We start from the raw sequence: 22,326 nt of genomic DNA on the forward strand, positions 1-22,326 counted from the left end.
TAGAATAAAGAACATATAAAAAAAGGGGCTGAAAGATGTACAAATAGGAAAATCGCCTGGCCAGGCATACTGCTCGCAATTACGCATAAGCAGATGAAACATTTATTGTTTCATATTGTGTGGCTACTGCCACATAGTCGTCCCCCCTCCCCCCTACTGGAGGTACACAGAGTTTAGTTCCAAAATAGGGCTTCAAATTTACTACATGTAACGTATCTATCTTGTCAATAGGATCACCCCATTGAATTCTGTAGTTAACAGGGCCTAATTTTTAATTACAACTGCAGGCCCAGACCATTTGGCTGCCAACTTAGCAGAGAATTTAGCAGAGGCGTCGGATAATGGGTGAGCTCTTACCCATACCCGGTCACCCTCTTCATACTGAACTTCTCTTCTGTGAGCATTATAATTTTTCCTCTGACGAGCCTGAGCTAAGCGAACTCTTTGGCTGACCTCCTTAGCAATATGTTGCTGTCTTTCTAATAAGGCATACTGTGATGTATTTGGATTCGGTGCTACTGAAATCAAATGATCAAGTGGGCCTTTGAGTACACGCCCATTGCTAGCTCAGCCGGGGGAAAACCAGTGGTTTCCTGCCTAGCGGTATTAATGGCAAACCTTAGCTCAGGTATCCATTGGTCCCATCGCTGGTGATCATCTTCCACATACGAAGCCATCATCGTCTTAAGGGTCCTAATAACTCGTTCCGTGAGATTGGTTTGTGGGTGATAACTAGTGAGTTCTCTCGCTACTCCCCAATTCTTGCACACATCCATAATGAGTTGGCTAGTGAATTGTGGACCACGATCTGACACTAGATAACGTGGCGTTCCCCACCTAGTGAATATTTCCTTGCTGAGCACTTGGACGATCTTTGGTGTCTTGCTGTCTGTAAGAGGAAACAGCTCGACCCACTTAGAGTAGTAATCCACGATCACGAGTAGAAAGGTATTTCCTTTTTTACTACGTGGGAAGGGCCCCATTAAATCCACTCCAAGCATCTCACCCACCTCTGACACTGTCGTAGACTGGAGGAACCCAGCGGGTTTGTGATTCCCGGGTTTGAACTTCTGGCACATTTCGCACTCTTTGACGTATCTCCAAGTATCTTTTCGAATCGATGGCCACCAGGCAACTTCAAGCATGCGAAGTAAAGTTTTATATGGTCCCAGATGACCTCTAAAGGGCTATCGTGGAAGTAATGAAGAAAAGAAGGTTGCAGTGAAACAGGGACAACTAGTTGAAACTTATGTCCTCCCTGAGGAATAGGAATTCTTCTGTAGATTAAATCTTATTGGATCACAAAATCAATTCTGTGAGTGCCTAATGGAGTCTGGGTCTTAATTCTAACACCAATTTCAGCAGTGGTAAGGTCTTTGGATTGTGCAGCTGCAATTTCCTCCAAAGATGATGGAAGATCCATGCCTTTAATGGGTTTTGGGTCTCCTAGACAGTCACAGGGGAGGCTTCTGAAACAGGGCCTCGAGAGTGCATCAGGCACATGGTTAAGGTAACCTTAAAAGTAAATTGTTGCAAACGTAAAGTCCATCGCGTTAATCGTGAAGAGGCTTTAGGAATGTTAAATGCCCAAGATAGCGCAGCATGATCGGTGATGACTTCAAAAGACACTCCTTCCAAGCAGTGTCGCCATTTCTCAACAGCCCATACCACTCTCAAGCACTCCTTCTCGGAGGGGGAATAATTTTTTTCAGGTTTAGTAAGATGTCTGGAGGCAAAGGCTATGACATGCTCGTCAGTACCGTCACTCTGGGCTAGAACAGCTCCAAGTCCCACTTCACTGGCATCTGTATAAACGCGGAAAGTACGGTTCAGGTCTGGATGGGCCAATACAGGGGTGGCTTGTAAAGCTTCTTGGAGTTGTTCAAAACTAGCTTGGCACCCAGCAGTCCACTCCCAGGGCACATCCTTCTTTTTCAAATGATTGAGTGGTGCAGCAAGATCAGCAAACCTGGGAATGAACTTATGGTACCAACCTGCAAGTCCCAAAAACCGTTGGACTTCTTTAAGGTTGGTAGGAATGGGATACCGTTGTATAGCTTGTAACTTTTCAGGGTCAGCTTTAATTCCTTCTCCAGACACAATGTGACCTAAAAACTTCAAAGATTGTTTGAAGAAGTGACACTTTGTTAAATTCAGGGTTAGGTTAGCTTCATGCAATCTACGGAACACTTCTGCCAAATGCTGCAAATGCTGGGCTTCATTAACAGAATAAACTATTATGTCGTCGATATACACGAAGTAACACTGAGCTTTGAGAGTCCCTAAAACCGTTTCCATAAGGCGTTGAAAAGTAGCAGCAGCATTCCTTAACACGATTGGCATGACTCGAAATTGATAAAGGCCAAATGGAGTTATGAACGCAGTCTTGTGTTTGCTGTTCTCATCCATTGCTACTTGCCAGTAACCGGATCATAGGTCCAATGAACTAAAGATGGAAGCTCCACTGAAAGATTCTAATATGTCATGTACTTGAAGCATCGGGTAAGCGTCAAAATGGGTTTTAGCGTTGAGCTTACGATAATCAACACAGAAACGATAGTCGTCATCTTGTTTCTCCACCAAAACTACAGGCGCAGCCCAGGCCAAAGTCGAAGGGTCTATGATCCCATCTTTGGTCATTTGTTGAAGATGCTTTCAAATGATATCTTTTTTTCTGGGAGGAGACTCGATAAGCTCTACTCCTTACTGGTACTTCGTCATAAGTGTATATGGCATGATGTGCGGCTGTTGTTTTCCCCAGTCGTGATGTACACACAGATGGCCATTGCTCCATCAAGACCCTGAGCTCTTCACTCTGCGAGTCGTCTTTACGGGCATTAATGATGGAAGTAGTGCCAATTGATTCCGATCGCCAACGTCAGGTTGACGGGGAACAGCCACATACAGACTCATCCCGGAAACTTATTCCGTTCCTCCCTGCTGCAACAAAGGAAAAAAACTGTAGTCCTTTTGTCGTTTCAAATGTTCACTTCAAAGCAATGTGCTTATTAGGCTTCCAAGCCAAAGGCTGGGAAGCCTATTGTTATTTAGGCTTCCAAGCCAAAGGCTGGGAAGCCTATTGTTATGTTTATTATTATTATTATTATTATTATTCCGCACAAACAACATCGCAGATTTATGAAAACGCATACGTAAGTAGATGCCTATGGCTGGACAACCAGACTGGCATCCCTAGGGCGTGCCGACAGGGTCATAGTTATAATGGAACACGTATAGGAAGTCATATGTGCTCTATGGAAAAAATGTCATCGCCGTGACCTCTGACCTCTCAAAGGTCACACGTGATGCATGACATCAACATACGCAAATGCCTATAACTTCTTATCGGCTGCACCAAATGCACGAAATTTGACACGGATGTAGAGGACTGTGGGATGTTGTGCCATGGTCAATATGGCAGCCTTTGGTCACATGGTGTGGCAGCCATATTGGATTTAATGAAAATTGAGCAATTTTCAAAAGTCTTCTACTCATGAACGGTAAATACCACAGCTGTGAAAAATGTTGTACATAGTGCGCTAACCAATGCGCTTTAATTTCACGATAACTGCTTGGAAGCCTTTATAGTTGCAAGCAACTCTAGTGTTTATTATTATTATTATTATTATTATTATTATTATTAGGCTTCCAAGCCAAAGGCTGGGAAGCATATTGTTATTGCTGTGTTTATTAGGCTTCCAAGCCGTAGGTTGGGGAAGCCTATTGTTTTTGTTAGGATTATTATTATTTTTTTTTTTCTGCCAAAACATGCTCAAAAACTCACAAAATTCAGTACACTGGTAGATGCCTATGGATGATAGTCGGTGATATTCAGCAAATTTGCGCAAGTCACATGGTTCGGCAGCCATATTGGATTTTGCGGAATTTGTTGAAATGCCTGTGTATCTGAAACTGTTTACTGCAGAGTTCTGAAAATTGCTGTACATGTTGAGGGATAGTCCATGATTAACTGTTGTTAATATGAAGCTGATTGGTTCTGTGGTTTGGCAACCACATCGATTTAATGACATAAAATTACCATAAATATAAAATCATCAAAATTCAAACATCTTCTCTGAAACCGCCTATCCGATTGAAACAAAAATTGGAATAAAACATCTCAGTATGGTCATCTGTTACGCTCAACATACGCAACTGACTATAAAACTGCCTAACTTCTTATCGGCTGTACCAAAAAGCACGAAATTTGGCACGGATGTAGAGGACTATGGGATGTTGTGTCGTGGTCAATATGGCGGCCTTTGGTCACATGGTGTAGCAGCCATGTTGGATATAATGAAAATTTTGGGAAATTTTCAAATGTAGTCTTCTCATAAATGCTAAATAGTACAGTTGTGAAATTTGTACATAGAATCAATCGTGGACATGATTGCACTACTTAAGGAAAAATTGATCGGTCACATGGTGTGGACGCTATGTTGGATTTTGCGTAGAACGCTTAAACAACATCTCCTCATGAGCCCTTTGGCCAATTGATGTGAATCTTGGGTATACATTATCTTTGTAGTGTCCTCTAAAAAAAGTTATTCAGGAAAAGTTCCTACATGAACAGACATGGCTGCCATGAGCCAATCAATATGGGTGACATGCCCAAATACCCTGAAATGACACATTCCCACCACTGGGGACAGCTTATCATAGAAATTGAGCAAAAAAAAAAAATCTTGAAAGCAGGCATTTTTTTGGTAGTGTCTATCAAGAACCGTTTCAGTAACTCATGTAACTTAAAACACAGTAATTACACTGGAAAGGCTACTATTATATTACACATACACACATACAAAGACACATACGGTAAACTAAAACATTTTTTTGAAGAACTGTTGCAACTGCATCCACGCGGAAAAACAAATGCACCACACACACACATTGTCAGCGTAGGTAGTGTTATCTTTAATGGTTCCCACGGAGCCTTAAAGTCTTATATATGTTTTTCCATTTTAAAGGTCTTGGAAGATATTAAATGACACATCTGCAGCTGCAGAGCATTTCTCTCTCCCTTCTTTGTTTTATATGCATGGTGACTGACTTGTGAATACTTTCTAGCTAAAGCATTTAACTGTAGTAATTTCTTAAAAGCCACGACTAATGTGGTGTTATATACTGCCCCTGGTAAACATAAAAGCAGTTCAGTAATACTACTTTTAAATTGCAGTATATGTCAGAGTTACAATGCAGTAGACTTATGAAGCTTTGTATAATAGTAGAGGTCTATGAGATGTTGATGTTTTGGCCACATTTTGCACGTTTCATAACATGAACACTGGTGCACATAAACACTTCAAATTACACAGGGTTGTAAAACCCTACGTGAAGTAATGCCCACAGTTGAATGAAGATTATTGATCGTATTGATTTCACGATAACTGCTTGGAAGCCGTAAAGTTGCTTGCAACTCTAGTTATTATGATTAAGCTTCCAAGGCTGGGGAAGCCTATTGTTATTGCTGTGTTTATTATTATTATTATTATTTATTATTATTATTATTATTATCATTATTCCCAAACATCATCGCAGAGTTATGAAAACACATACGTAAGTAGATGCCTATGGCTGGACAACCAGACTGGTGTCCCCGAATGAAAGTCACATGGTTCGACCGCCATATTGGATTTCCACCTTAACAGCTTAAGGTGGAACTGTGACAATGACAGCAGATAGTGCAGCAATTGCCTATAAAAAACATATGTTCAATCGAGGTTGAACAATTACTTTGCCAGTTACGCTGGATTAGAGCCAAATATTCAACAATCTTCTTGTCTTAAACCGCAGCGTCAATCCACACCTAAATTGGCACGCATGTTCATGACCAGGTCCTTTCTACCGTTAGTAAAATCCATGGTTTTTCGTTACAAAACATGGTGCGCAAATAACCGTTTCACGACGGCTCTATTTTCATACATTCGTGCATAAATCCAAGGTGCAATACACTACAGTCATGAAACTTTATATGACCATAGAGACTCACGTGAAGTACTGGTGATATGAAAATGACACATTTTGGTCACATGGTTTGGCGGCCATATTGATAATTTTGCAACCCATAACAAGAACACCATTGCACTTGTGCTCTTCAATGTCAACACAATTGCACAGACCATTGGAAAGTAATAACTGCTGAAGATTGAAACAGATTGCTCACACGACGCGGCAGCCATATTGGAATTTAAGTTGAAATTTTAACTCCTAGGGCATGCCAACAGGGTCATAATTATAATGGAACACGTATAGGAAGTCATATGTGCTCTATGAAAAAATGTCATGACCTCTGACCTCTCCTAAAGGTGAAACGTGATGCATATAACTTATCGGCTGCACCAAAACGCACGAAATTTGACACAGATGTAGAGGACTGGGATGTTGTGCCATGGTCAATATGGTGGCTTTTGGTCACATGGTGTGGCAGCCATCTTGGATTTAAAGAAAATTTCAGGCAGTTTTCAAAAATCTTCTCATTTGTGCCAAAATTGACACAGTTAGCACAGTTGTGATGATAATGTTTCACCTATAATAACCAATGCGCTTAAATTTCACGATAACTGCTTAGATGGAAGCTTTTATAGTTCTTAGCAACTCTAGTTCTGTTTGGATTCGATATTGCACAAGACACACACAGCATTTTAAATGTGCCGCTCCGTGTTAAACGATAACATTCCAGTTAAATAAAAAAATATATATATTCAATGTGTTATTCAATATTCACACAGTTCTGCATGCTACCTGTTTTATTTTATTTTTTTTAATAAATGCCTGCAGTTGTAAATAGCATTTTCAGTTAATTTAATTTGATTGAATTAGTTTAACAGTTTTCCATGAACAGTAATTGGCTGAACTTTACCTCCTCCTTCCCTGTGTGCCTTCTGAGCCAGCAAATCGAGGCTTGTTTATTTTTTTTAATGACCCGCTTACATTTTTTTGTAATTGGAAGTCCTGTTCGTTCAATTTTAAAATACAGAATAACACACCCTTGTGTATGGGCTGCATTGTTTACTAATCAGGGTGTAGTTTTCCTCACATCTGTAATAAAAAGCAAGCACGTAAATCACATTGGTAGGTAAGAATTTAAAAAAAAAAAAAAAAATATATATATATATATATATATATATATATATATATATATATATATATATATATATATAATTTTCAGTTAACATCAATAAGTACTTAAGCCTAGTAAATAGAAAATATTCATAGGTATATTATTCCCCTATCTCAGATTGGGGTACGCGGTAGACTAGATTTTTTGGAAAGGGGTACGGGGCCTAAAAAGTTTGAAAATCACTGGTCTAGATCATTTTGAATGACCTTTGCTGCTGCAACGGTGTTTGCCACTCCTCCCTTTTTTTCTGTAACACCTATCACATCGTAGTTACTTGTTAGTGCAGTAGCTTCAAGTTCTAACATTTTCTTTCTGAGACTTCAACCATTTAGATAAATACATTTAATGGCTGTCTTACCTGAGTTGTTGTCCTTGTTTTGATGTGGTCTCCCTTCTGTTTTTTTGTTTTGATGTGGTCTCCCTTCTGTTTTTTCTGTTTTCCCCCCTTCCGTGCTAATTTTAAATGCTTCTGAACCTCCTCAAGGATCCTTTCTCCGAGTAGATTGGTTCCCCTTTTATTTAAGTGCAGTCTGTCCCGCCTATATAGATAGTCCTTGTTGTAGAAGGTGCCGGCTGCATCCCAGAAAATACCACAGTTTTGGTATTTTCTTTTAATTTCCTTCCTAGCTCTCTGAATTTGTTTTGCAGGGATTTTGACCTATTTCTTCCAATGTTGTACAGATGTGGACGAGTACTACAGGGCCGTCTCTTGTTCGTTTTAGGAGCCTGTCCACGTTCTCAGTGATGTGCGTGACGGAGGCTCCTGGAAGGCAGCACACACTGTTGTAGTAATGGGGACCAGACTGCGCACTGAACTTGCTGTGTTTCTCAATATGGAGTAGTGGTTAGGGCTCTGGACTCTTGACCGGAGGGTCATGGGTTCAATCCCAGGTGGGGGACACTGCTGCTGTACCCTTGAGCAAGGTACTTTACCTAGATTACTCCAGTAAAAACCCAACTGTATAAATGGGTAATTGTATGTAAAAATAATGTGATCTCTTGTAACAATTGTAAGTTGTCCTGGATGAGGGCATCTGCTAAGAAATAAATAATAATAATAATAATAATAATATGGAGTCCCCAACAATCATGACCTCCCTTCTTTTTGCTGCCTGGCCAGAGAGAAATAGAATTGCATTGCTAAGGGGGCTAAAACAAATTCCAAAAAGTTATTCCAATATTAGAACAGCAAGAGAACATTAAAAACAGGATGTAAATGTAAAAAGCATGGCTATCTTTCAAAAATGTAGTAGTAGAGGTGCAAAACAATTGCATCCCAAAAGTAGACAAATCAAAATCTAAACAAAATGAGGTCTCCCGAGCTCCGCGTGGAGTGCAGGATGTGCCCTATAGCCTGGAGATCGCAGGTTCGAATCCAGGCTATGTCACAGCCGACCGTGACCGGGAGTTCCTAAGGGGCGGCACACAAATGGCTGAGCACTGACCGGGTACGGAGGGATTAGGTCGGCAGGGGAATCCACGGCTCACCGCGCATCAGCGACCCCTGTGGCCGATAGGGCGCCTGTGGTTCTGCAGTGGAGCCGTCAGATCTGTGTTGTCCTCCGGCACTATAGGTCTGGTGGCATTGCTGTGGATCTGCAGTGCGAAAAATGACGACTTGGCAGGAGCACGTTTCGGAGGACGCGTGTTCCAGCAGTCGGCGAGGGGTTGCGAGCGGGGAGCCATGGATACAGATCATAATCGGGCATACTAAATTGGGGAGAAAACCGGGGTAAAAAATTGGCGACGACTAAATTTAAATAAAAAAATAAATAAAATATGGCCAAAATGGTTTAATTTGATCAATTAAAAAAAATATCCAGAGAAAAAAGGCACTTTACAGAGCATTTAAAAGGGACCAAAAACAAAGTACACAGAAAGAGTACTTGGAACTGCAAACACAAGTCAAAAAGGAAGTTAGAAAAGCCAAGAGAGATAGAAATGAACATTGCCAAGGGGGCTAAAACCAATTCCAAAAACTTTTTCCAATATTACAGTAGCAAAGTAACATTCAAGGAGTAAAATGTCTCAGAGATACAAATGGCAAAATCATAGTCGAAGAGAAAAAAATAACAAATATATTAAATGATTACTTTTCACAAGTTTTTACAAAGGAGGATACGGACAACATGCCCCACATTCCTATCCAATTTTAAATAACTTTATCATAACAGAGGCAGAAGTGTTAAAAGAAAACACACTTACAGTATCATGCCGTACCTGCGTACGTCAAGTTTCTATTCTATGAGTGGTTTCTCAGTCTAGCATTTCAGATTTCATTCTCTAAGGCAGTGCTAGTACTGTGGAATGTGCAATGAAAGTCAGGGGAGGGTCAGGTGACATTTGTATCCAGTTGCGTGTCATGTAGTGATTCCAATATATTGTGTGTGTGTGTTATATATATATATATATATATATATTATATATATATATATATATATATATATATATATATATATATATATATATATATATATACTGTGCAAAAGTTTTAGGCAGGTGTGAAAAAATGCTGTAAAGTAAGAATGCTTTCAAAAATAGACATGTTAATAGTTTATATTTATCAATTAACAAAATGCAAAGTGAGTGAACAGAAGAAAAATCTACATCAAATCAATATTTGGTGTGACCACCCTTTGCCTTCAAAACAGCATCAATTCTTCTAGGTACACTTGCACACAGTTTTTGAAGGAACTCGGCAGGTAGGTTGGCCCAAACATCTTGGAGAACTAACCACAGTTCTTCTGTGGATTTAGGCAGCCTCAGTTGCTTCTCTCTCTTCATGTAATCCCAGACAGACTCGATGTTGAGATCAGGGCTCTGTGGGGGCCATACCATCACTTCCAGGACTCCTTGTTCTTCTTTACGCTGAAGATAGTTCTTAATGACTTTCGCTGTATGTTTGGGGTCGTTGTCATGCTGCAGAATAAATTTGGGGCCAATCAGATGCCTCCCTGATGGTATTGCATGATGGATAAGTATCTGCCTGTACTTCTCAGCATTGAGGAGACCATTAATTCTGACTAAATCCCCAACTCCATTTGCAGAAATGCAGCCTCAAACTTGCAAGGAACCTCCACCATGCTTCACTGTTGCCTGCAGACACTCATTCGTGTACCGCTCTCCAGCCCTTCGGCGAACAAACTGCCTTCTGCTACAGCCAAATATTTCATATTTTGACTCGTCAGTCCAGAGCACCTGCTGCCATTTTTCTGCACCCGTTCCTGTGTTTTCGTGCATAGTTGAGTCGCTTGGCCTTGTTTCCATGTCTGAGGTATGGCTTTTTGGCCGCAAGTCTTCCATGAAGGCCACTTCTGATCAGACTTCTCCGGACAGTAGATGGGTGTACCAGGGTCCCACTGTTTTCTGCCAATTCTGAGCTGATGGCACTGCTGGACATCTTCCGATTGCAAAGGGAAGTAAGCATGATGTGTCTTTCATCTGCTGCAGTAAGTTTCCTTGGCCGACCACTGCGTCTACGGTCCTCAACGTTGCCCGTTTCGTTGTGCTTCTTCAAAAGAGCTTGGACAGCACATCTGGAAACCCCTGTCTGCCGTGAAATTTCTGCCTGGGAGAGACCTTGCTGATGCAGTATAAATACCTTGTGTCTTGTTGCTGTGCTCAGTCTTGCCATGGTGTATGACTTTTGACAGTAAACTGTCTTCAGCAACCTCACCTTGTTAGCTGAGTTTGGCTGTTCCTCACACAGTTTTATTCCTCCTACACAGCTGTTTCAGTTAATGATTGTGTTTCAACCTACATATTGAATTGATGATCATTAGCACCTGTTTGGTATAATTGTTTAATCATCCACCTGACTATATGCCTACAAAATCCCTGACTTTGTGCAAGTGTACCTAGAAGAATTGATGCTGTTTTGAAGGCAAAGGGTGGTCACACCAAATATGGATTTGATTTAGATTTTTCTTCTGTTCACTCACTTTGCATTTGGTTAATTGATAAATATAATCTATTAACATGTCTTTTTGAAAGCATTCTTACTTTACAGCATTTTTTCACACCTGCCTAAAACTTTTGCACAGTACTGTGTATATATATATGTATGTGTGTATATATATATATATATATAAATTACAGTGCCTTGCAAAAGTATTCAGACCCCTGACCAATTCTCTCATATTACTGAATTACAAATGGTACATTGAAATTTTGTTCTGTTTGATATTTTATTTTAAAACACTGAAACTCAAAATCAATTATTGTAAGGTGACATTGGTTTTATGTTGGGAAATATTTTTAAGAAATAAAAAATTGAAATATCTTGCTTGCATAAGTATTCAACCCCTGTGCTGTGGAAGCTCCCAGTTTACACCGATGAAAGAAATTGCACTAACGAGGACACCGTTACCTTACCATTGGCCTCCACCTGTGAACCATTAAAGTTGCTGTCACATTTTCTGGATAAAAACCCCACTGTTGAAGGATCATTGGTCAGGCTGTGAATCTGAAGGAAAATGAAGACCAAAGAGCATTCTACAGAAGTTAGAGATAAAGTAATACAAATGCATAGATTAGGGAAAGGGTACAAAATAATATCCAAGTGTTTGGATATCCCATTGAGCACAGTTGGATCAATAATCAGGAAGTGGAAGCTGCACCACACCACCCAGGCACTGCCAAGAAAAGGCCGTCCCTCAAAACTCAGCGCTCAAACAAGGAGACTTGTTAGAGAAGCCACAGAGAGGCCAACAATCACTTTGAAGGAGCTACAGAGTTCAGTGGCTGGTAGTGGAGTAATGGTGCACCAGTCAACCATATCAAGAGCTCTGCATAACACCGGCCTGTATGGGAGGGTGGCAAGAAAGAAGCTGTTACTCAAAGTACAATCTGAAAGCACATCTGGAGTTTGCCAGAAAGCATAAGCGTGACCCAGCTGCGATGTGGGAAAAGGTTTTGTGGTCAGATGAGACCAAGATAGAGCTTTTTGGCCAAAACTCAACGCGCTATGTGTGGCGCAAACATTGCCCATGCCTCAAGACACACCATCCCTACAGTGAAGTATGGTGGTGGCAGCATCATGCTGTGGGGATGCTTCTCATCAGCAGGGACTGGACATCTTGTTAAAATTGAAGGAAGAATGGATGGAGCAAAATACAGGGAAATACTGCAAGAGAACCTGCTTCAGTCCGCTAAAAAACTGAAGCTTGGGAGGAAATTCACCTTTCAGCAGGATAATGATCCCAAGCACAAGGCCAAAGCAACATTGGAGTGGCTCAAGAACAAAAAGGTGAATGTCCTACAGTGGCCCAGTCAAAGTCCTGATCTCAATCCCATTGAGAATCTGTAGCACTATTTGAAAATTGCGGTCCACAAGCGTCGTCCAAAAAACCTGAACAATCTGGAGCAAATCTGCCAAGAAGAATGGGCCAAAATCACTCCGACACTGTGTGCAAAGCTGGTACATACTTACCCCAAAAGACTTAAAGCTGTTATTGCAGCGAAAGGTGGCTCTACCAAATATTAATGTGTGGGGGTTGAATACTTATGCAAGCAAGATATTTCAGTTTTTTACTTTTCTTAAATATTTCCCAACATAAAACCAATGTCGCCTTACAATAATTGATTTTGAGTCTCGGTGTTTTAAAATAAAATATCAAACAGAACGAAATTTCAATGTGCCATTTGTAATTCAGTAATATGAGAGAATTGGTCAGGGGTCTGAATACTTTTGTAAGGCACTGTATATGTGTGTGTGTTTTAAATGTATTTTTTGTTTTTTATTATTAGTTTAACTTATTTAGTTGTAGTTTTATATAGTTTTTAGCGAAAGCTAAACATGGCAACGTACGTGGTCTTTCCGTAATGAGCAGCAGGAGTGAAGTTGGTTCGGAGGTGATGCTGACTTATCACTCGGCGATTATGATGAAGAGGATGTGGAGCCAAGAACAGTACAAACAAAAGAGCATGCAGCTACTTTACATGAATTAACTGCTGAGGAGGACCAGCAACCCATAGACTTAGGTTTTGATTAATGTTTGCGTGAGCTGTTGAGGTTGTGCCATGCCTGGTGATGATATTTCTGGAGCAGAAACTGGATAGTGATGGTACTGTGAGTTCTGCACTTCTTATAAATCCAAAGAAAGCTGACAGGCACATAGCTTCCATTACCAGGTCGTCAAATGGATTGAAACATCCTGAGCGCAAAATTGAAATTAATTGGGAAAGGACATCTGTAGATATGTGTAGTCGGGATGGAGATGAAGGTGGAAGGCTCTTGGAAATTCCTCTGAGTGGGAGGTGCACAGTAGTGTAGGAGGACCTGAAGAGGGTTTGGAGCTGCTGAATGAGCCAGACTGCAAAACTTAGTGATCTTCAGTTATTTGGCAGTGTAATTGAGGTGAAAGAGCGTGGTGGCGGATAGCTGCTGCAGACTGAGGAGAAGCTGAAGCAAGGTTGAATTCTGGAATATTTATGGTTGGAATTGAAATTGAAACAGTGGCTGGCTGGGTTGCTATGATGGGGGGTAGACTTCAATACTTGAGGAGGACGGAGGGTGGATGCAGAAGAAGCTGCAGTGGAAGCTGATGTTCCTCCTGAAGCGAATCGGTCATCTATGCCGTCCAGACGGGTGTTAACTTGGAAGATGGAGAGCCTGGATGATGAAATTATGGGAAACTGATATCCAAACAATTAAAGATGAACTGCTGGAATTTGTTGATTGTTCTAGTGTTGCAGCAAGGTGTACCACAGAGAGATAAGAAATATAAAATGAAATGAGCTTAGAAAAATAACCCTTTAATATTGCACAAATCAATGAAATCATATGTGGTCGCTGTACTTCATTTCTGACTACAGGCGCTTGCTGTGGACCATTGAGGGTGGCTGATATCCTGGTTCTACATGGGAACTTCAATTGTGGGGACTGGAAATGCTGAACCCGAAGACGGTGGCCATGATTTGAAGTGGTGAATACTGGACTTAAAGTAATGGAGTTTGCTGCAGTGTTGGCAGCAACCCATTTGTCTGTATCGTTGAGGCGTGTATTGATTAAAGCAATTGAGACTGAGATGGGTTGAATGAGGGACTTCACCCTCGAAAATGTTGTTATGAAGCTGAAGGATGAACTGTTCAGGTGCGTCTGGTTGCTGTGCTGGAGAGGAGACGACAGCCATGACTGGAGAGGAGGGGCTGCTGCACCTGTGCTGGGACTCTGGGCAAGCGAGTTTGCGGAAGCACGCTTGCGAGAAGGAGGCAATGTGGGTGTAGCAGATATAAAGGTACAATTATTATTGAACAACGCTATACGCTCGCTTCCAGCCGACATGTTGATATTGTTGATGTGCAGGGTTTTTAAGAGTTTGGTGAGTGGCCAAACCTTATAGGTGCTCAGGAGGCAGGGGGGGTTTCATCTCTGTAGTGCCGGGGGAGCAGGTCTGGTTGCTGGGTAGAGGTCTGCATTAGTACTGAGCTTCCATCGAAACTGATGAGATATTTTGAGGAGAATCTGGCAGGGATGTAGAACGGGTCGCAGTGTATGCAAAAAAAGCAAACACAACAGAGAGAGCATAGGCTGTGAGGGGTTTAAATAATGAGTTTAGATTGTTTGATAGGAGAAGGTGGAGCCCTGGTTACCGTCCCCAAAATTACACCCAAGGGTTAACATTTAATAGAGAAAAGTGTAGGGTTCTGCACGCAGGCAATAAAAATGTGCATTATAAATATCATGCGGGAGGTACTGAAATTGAAGAAAGAATTTATAAAAAAGACCTAGGAGTTTTATGTTGACTCAGAAATGTATTCATCTAGACAATGTGGGGAAGCTATTAAAAAGGCCAACAAAATGCTCAGATATATTGTGAGAAGTGTTGAATTTAAATCAAGGGAAGTAATGTTAAAACTTTACAATGCATTAGTAAGACCTCATCTGGAATATTGTGTTCAGTTCTGGTCACCTCGCTACATAAAGGATATTGCTGCTCTAGAAAGAGTGCAAAGAAGAGCAACCAGAATTATCCCGGGTTTAAAAGGCATGTCGTATGCAGACAGGCTAAAAGAATTGAGTCTATTCAGAATTGAACAAAGAAGACCAAGTGGCGATCCAATTCAAGGATTCAAAATTCTAAAAGGTATTGATAATGTCGACCCAAGGGACTTTTTTCAACCTGAAAAAAGAAACAAGGACCAGGGGTCACAGATGGAGATTAGATAAAGGGGCATTCAAAACAGAAAATAGGAGGCACTTTTTTACACAGAGAATTGTGAGGGTCTGGAACCAACTCCCCAGTAATGTTGTTGAAGCTGACACCCTGGGATCCTTCAAGAAGCTGCTTGATGAGACTCTGGGATCAATAAGCTACTAACAACCAAACAAGCAAGATGAGCTGAATGGCCTCCTCTCGTTTGTAAACTTTCTTATGTTCTGATGAATGTCTTCAAAGTAAATTCAGTAATATTGTGGCGAACCTTGGTTCCCGCAAGCAGGGGCTTCTCACAGGCGTGCTGAATACATAAGAACATAAAGTTTACAAACGAGAGGAGGCCATTTGGTCCATCTTGCTTGTTTGGTTGTTAGTAGCTTATTGATCCCAGAATCTCATCAAGCAGCTTCTCGAAGGATCCCAGGGTGTCAGCTTCAACAACATTACAGGGGAGCTGGTTCCAGACCCTCACAATTCTCTGTGTAAAAAAGTGCCTCCTATTTTCTGTTCTGAATGCCCCTTTATCTAATCTCCATTTGTGACCCCTGGTCCTTGTTTCTTTTGTCAGGTCGAAAAAGTCCCTTGAGTCAACATTGTCTATACCTTTTAGGATTTTGAATGCTTGAATAAGATCACCGCATAGTCTTATTTGTTGAAGACTGAATAGATTAAATTATTTTAGCCTGTCTGGATACGACATGCCTTTTAAACCCGGGATAATTCTGGTTGCTCTTCTTTGCACTCTTTCTAGAGCCTAGAAATATCCTTTTTGTAACGAGGTGACCAGAACTGAACACAATATTCTAGGTGAGGTCTTACTAATGCATTGTAAAGTTTTAACATTACTTCCCTTGATTTAAATTCAACACTTTTCACAATATATCCAAGCATCTTGTTGGCATTTATATAGCTTCCCCCCATTGTCTAGATGAAGACATTTGTGAATCCACATAAACTCCAAGGTCTTTTTCATAGATTCCTTCTTCAATTTAAGTATCTCCCATATGATATTTATAATGCACATTTTTACTGCCTGTGTGCAGTACATTACACTTCTCTATTAAATGTCATTTGCCATGTGTCTGCCCAGTTCTGAATGCTGTCGAGATCATTTTGAATGACCTTTGCTGCTGCAACAGTGTTTGCCACTCCTCCTATTTTTGTGTCGTCTGCAAATTTAACGAGTTTGCTTACTATACCAGAATCTAAATCATTAATGTAGATTAGGAATAGCAGAGGACCTAATACTGATCCCTGTGGTACTCCACTGGTTACCTCGCTCCATTCTGAGGTTTCTCCTCTAATCAGTACTTTCTGTTTTCTACCTGTTAACCACTCCCTAATCCATGTGCATGCATTTCCTTGAATCCCTACTGCGTTCAGTTTGAGAATGAATCTTTTATGCGGGACTTTGTCAAAAGCTTTCTGGAAATCTAAATAAACCATGTTGTATGCTTTGCAATTATCCATTGTCGATGTTGCATCCTCAAAAAATCAAGCAGGTTAGACACAATCTCCCTTTCCTAAACCATGCTGACTGTCTCCCAGGATACTGTTACTACAGTGCCTTGCGAAAGTATTCGGGCCCCCTTGAACTTTGCGACCTTTTGCCACATTTCTGGCTTCAAACATAAAGATATGAAACTGTAATTTTTTGTGAAGAATCAACAACAAGTGGGACAGAATCATGAAGTGGAACGAAATTTATTGGATATTTCAAACTTTTTTAACAAATAAAAAACTGAAAAATTGGGCGTGCAAAATTATTCAGCCCCCTTAAATTAATACTTTGTAGCGCCACCTTTTGCTGCGATTACAGCTGTAAGTCGCTTGGGGTATGTCTCTATCAGTTTTGCACATCGAGAGACTGAAATTTTTGCCCATTCCTCCTTGCAAAACAGCTCGAGCTCAGTGAGGTTGGATGGAGAGCATTTGTGAACAGCAGTTTTCAGTTCTTTCCACAGATTCTCGATTGGATTCAGGTCTGGACTTTGACTTGGCCATTCTAACACCTGGATATGTTTATTTGTGAACCATTCCATTGTAGATTTTGCTTTGTTTTGGATCATTGTCTTGTTGGAAGACAAATCTCCGTCCCAGTCTCAGGTCTTTTGCAGACTCCATCAGGTTTTCTTCCAGAATGGCCCTGTATTTGGCTCCATCCATCTTCCCATCAATTTTAACCATCTTCCCTGTCCCTGCTGAAGAAAAGCAGGCCCAAACCATGATGCTGCCACCACCATGTTTGACAGTGGGGATGGTGTGTTCAGGGTGATGAGCTGTGTTGCTTTTACGCCAAACATAACGTTTTGCATTGTTGCCAAAAAGTTCGATTTTGGTTTCATCTGACCAGAGCACCTTCTTCCACATGTTTGGTGTGTCTCCCAGGTGGCTTGTGGCAAACTGTAAACGACACTTTTTATGGATATCTTTAAGAAATGGCTTTCTTCTTGCCACTCTTCCATAAAGGCCAGATTTGTGCAGTATACGACTGATTGTTGTCCTATGGACAGAGTCTCCCACCTCAGCTGTAGATCTCTGCAGTTCATCCAGAGTGATCATGGGCCTCTTGGCTGCATCTCTGATCAGTCTTCTCCTTGTATGAGCTGAAAGTTTAGAGGGACGGCCAGGTCTTGGTAGATTTGCAGTGGTCTGATACTCCTTCCATTTCAATATTATCGCTTGCACAGTGCTCCTTGGGATGTTTAAAGCTTGGGAAATCTTTTTGTATCCAAATCTGGCTTTAAACTTCTCCACAACAGTATCTCGGACCTGCCTGGTGTGTTCCTTGTTCTTCATGATGCTCTCTGCGCTTTAAACGGACCTCTGAGACTATCACAGTGCAGGTGCATTTATACGGAGACTTGATTACACACAGGTGGATTCTCTTTATCATCATTAGTCATTTAGGTCAACATTGGATCATTCAGAGATCCTCACTGAACTTCTGGAGAGAGTTTGCTGCACTGAAAGTAAAGGGGCTGAATAATTTTGCACGCCCAGTTTTTCAGTTTTTTATTTGTTAAAGTTTGAAATATCCAATAAATTTCGTTCCACTTGATTGTGTCCCACTTGTTGTTGATTCTTCACAAAAAATTACAGTTTCATATCTTTGTTTGAAGCCTGAAATGTGGCAAAAGGTCGCAAAGTTCAAGGGGGCCGAATACTTTCGCAAGGCACTGTATATAGGTAAATTTTCATTTTGGAAATATATTTCCAAATATTTACATGTAATAGAAATCGGGCTTTTTGGTCTGTAGTTACCTGTTTCGGTTTTGTCTCCCTTTTTGTGGATCGGTATTACATTTGCTATTTTCCAGTCTGTCGATACAATCCCTGTGTCAAGAGTGTTGCATGATCTTGGTTAGCGGTTTGTAAATTTCTTTGTAAAAAACCTGTGAAAAGTAGTCATTTAATATTTGCTTTGTTTTTTCTTTCTTTGATTTTTACCTTTTGTATCTTAGACATTTAACCTCCTCTTTGAATGTTCTCTTGCTGTTATAATATTGGAAAAAAAAAAAACATTTTGGTTGGTTTTAGCCCCCTTAACAATGTTCATTTCTATCTCTCTCTTGGCCTTTCTAACTTCCTTTTTTGACTTGAATTTGCAGTTCCAAGTACTCTGCCAGTGGATCTCTGACCGTTGTTTTAGTTATTCTGTCTTCATTATTTGAAAAGACTAAATGAAGGCATGCCTCCCCTCAAGTCGGTGCCTTGACAAATTGCATTAGGAAGCAGTCATTTGTCATTTCCACCATTTCAATTTCGACCGTCGTGCTCCCCACCGGGTTCTCCCGTTTTATACGGGGGAAGTTGAAATCCCCCATTAGTATAGCTTCTCCTTTGCTACACACATTTCTAATGTCATTGTATAACAGATTATTTTGCTTGGCGTCTGAATTTGGCGGTCAATAGCATACTCCTATTATGCCCTTTTGAATTTTTGTCCATTATTTTGACTCGTATTGATTTGGCGTTGTTTTGAACCGCTAAGGGCTAGCCGGAATCCACGCTTTTTGCAATGTAGTCAAACCTGCTATTTTTAATTTCTTCACCACACTTCCATTTACGATTCTATAGATTTTATTAAAAAACTGTTTGACTGGGATTGAGAATCAGTGTTTCTAACAAGTTTCTACCCCTCTCTCTTCTCTCCTCTCCTCTCCTCTCTCCTCTCACCCAATCAGATATCTTCGAGAGTTTCCTGGATCACCCCCCGCTGATCCTGCCTAATGAGGTGTCTCAGCTGGGGTTGGGAGAGCCAATCACGTTGCAGGAGCTGCAGCAGGAAGTGCAGAGGATCTGAGCCTTCCTATTGGACCTGGAACAGGAAGCCCTGCTGGCCAATCAGAGGATACAACTATGAGAAGAGAGCCAATCATAGAGCAGTGGGTGACAGAGGCAGCCAATCAGGAAGGAGAATGTGGATTCTGGGGATAAAGGGGGTGCCTGTCTGTACATCCGTCTATCTGTCTGTCAACATGTATATGGAGAACCGCTGATCCCATTGTCATGACACTGGCTATTCACATTATCTAGCAGAAGATATTGAGAATATCAGATTGTGGGGATATAGGGGGTATCTCTGTCTGTCTGTCCATACATCTGCCCACCAGTCTCACATTTTTGCATATGTCAGGAGAAACGCTTATCAATTTCCATTAAACTCTTCATTGTCATTTCTTATCCTGCACTGTTCTGTACATGCTGTTGATACACGTGACGGACATCGACGTTTTCCTCTCACTGAGAGCTCTGATTGTGAATGTGCAGCCGTGGCGATGGGGAGTGGAGGTAACTGACTGGTTTATATTGCTGGGATGGATGATGTCACTGACAGGCTGGTTTATGTTGCGGGGATGGATGATGTCACTGACAGGCTGGTTTATATTGCTGGGATGGAGGGTGGATGATGTCACTGACAGGCTGGTTTATGTTGCTGGGATGGGGGGTGGACAGATGTCACTGACAGGCTGGTTTATGTTGCTGGGATGGATGATGTCACTGACAGGCTGGTTTATGTTGCTGGGATGGGGGGTGGATAGATGTCACTGACAGGCTGGTTTATATTGCTGGGATGGGGGATGGATGATGTCACTGACAGGCTGGTTTATATTGCTGGGATGGGGATGGATGATGTCACTGACAGGCTGGTTTATATTGCTGGGATGGGGATGGATGATGTCACTGACAGGCTGGTTTATGTTGCTGGGATGGGGGGTGGATAGATGTCACTGACAGGCTGGTTTATATTGCTGGGATGGGGGATGGATGATGTCACTGACAGGCTGGTTTATATTGCTGAGATGATGGATGGATGTCACTTACAGGCTGGTTTATATTAACCTTTTGTATTTTAATAGCCTGTAGCTTTACCCTGAGCATTGTAAACGTTTATCAATACTTTGTAATCTTGCTATTAGCTTAAATAAAACTGTAACTTGTTAATTCAAAAACACCTCAATTGAATTCTTATCAATCTTAACAGGAGGTGAAATAGTTAACCCAACCCAATAATTTAAACACAGCACAGAAACCACAGAGGAGAGAGCAGCGAGAGGAGAGAGAGCAGGAGAGGAGGTTTACGTGTATTATTATTATTTATTATTATTATTATTGTTGTTGTTTATCCTGAACACATTGGGCTAGTCTACTTTTATAACTTCCTTCACAGGACACATTCTGAGAGCGGCAGAACAGCCAGTCCAGAAATATGGAAACATTCTCCCAGTAAATCTCTCTTTAAAAGTGTAGATAGGTCTCATATCACTGGCGTCAAAGAATGCTACTTCCCCCCCGTCACAGTCCAGCTGAACTGATCTCCTGGGATATTTTTCTCTGGAGTGAGTCGTGTCCATGGTGAGGTCCATGCCCAGTACTGACCCCCATCCCACAGGGTTATAATCCAGTGTCCTGCTCCGGGGTTCACTTTCCTCTGACTGGACTCTTTTGTCAGACCCAGATCCCAGTAACTTTTGTTTCCCACTTCCACGTCCCAGCAGTGTGTGACGATAGGTAAATGTGTCGGTGCTTGTCTATATATTACTTGCTTCCTTTAAAAAAAATGATTACGTAACATTGGGATTGCAGGGGTATAAAGCTAGCACTGTCGCAGGACGGGAAAAAAAAGACGTTGTGTGTAAGGTGTGTTGCGGGAGATATGCTTGAGCTGAGCAAGAGAGACAGAGAAAGAGGAAAGTTTTGAAAATATGGCGGCACGCTACTGAAGACCACAAGTTTAGCTGTGTTTTGTTTGTTTTTGCAAGTATAGTTGTTGGATGTTTTACAGAATAGAGTAAAGAAAAATAACGAACTATTCGAGTGAGCTGTGTTGCAGTGTTGCGGTGAGAGCTGTGGCTGGAGTGCGTGTGGAACCTGGGGAGACGTGTGCTGCCGAATCTACATCGGGTTTGAGAAAATAAACTTTTGTTTATAGTTTTTCCTGATATGGATAATTGCATTTTCATCGAACTGTCTTGACTATTTCATGCTGATTTATTTTTTTTTTACGGTGGAAAAGGAGAGCGTACTACGAGTTTTATTGCTCTTAAACTAATGGAAATTTACTGCGATTTGTTCTTAAACACAGATGCACTTTATTTCTGTTTCTTTCATTTCTCCTGCTTCTTTGGATAAACGTGCTGGAACTCTTGTGCAACATTTAATTAATATATTGTTTGTTGGATTACATGCTATATAATTGTAAATTGTTTTCCTGTATTGCAATGCATTGCCACATTAATATGCTATATAGCAATGCATTGCCACCTTATTAGTTATGCTATATAGTTTATTATTTATATATTTGCATAGCATAAGTGGGCCATTGACTCTATTGCAAGTTAAGAATAGTGTCAGTTAAGGACAAATTATAAACAATATAGCATAATGGATGGTCTTTTTTTAAATCATGATTAATTGATCACTTAATTTTGAAATTTAAATGCTACTTGTGATTTTAAATTGGTGGTTTGAGACAAATCAATAGATAACTATTTAATTGACGATTAACTAATCTGTTATATGCTAACTAATTAAAATGTTATG

The 22,326-nt window shown here is 40.9% G+C and overlaps 1 long non-coding RNA gene across 2 annotated transcripts in view; it reads left to right on the forward strand.

The window, feature by feature from the left end:
* LOC131725046 (uncharacterized) overlaps positions 1-20,727 on the forward strand; it is a 45,560-nt gene extending 24,833 nt beyond the window's left edge. The window contains exons 3-4 of one of the 2 annotated variants that reach the window (XR_009320407.1): positions 19,467-20,084; positions 20,159-20,727. This is a non-coding gene — a long non-coding RNA (uncharacterized LOC131725046). Of the gene's footprint in view, positions 1-19,466 lie in introns of both variants that reach the window. The other variant, XR_009320406.1, reaches the window with a different exon arrangement.
* The last annotated feature ends 1,599 nt before the right edge of the window (positions 20,728-22,326 follow it).

The sequence above is a fragment of the Acipenser ruthenus genome, chromosome 59, assembly GCF_902713425.1.
Source record: "Acipenser ruthenus chromosome 59, fAciRut3.2 maternal haplotype, whole genome shotgun sequence".
Classification (NCBI taxonomy): domain Eukaryota; kingdom Metazoa; phylum Chordata; class Actinopteri; order Acipenseriformes; family Acipenseridae; genus Acipenser; species Acipenser ruthenus.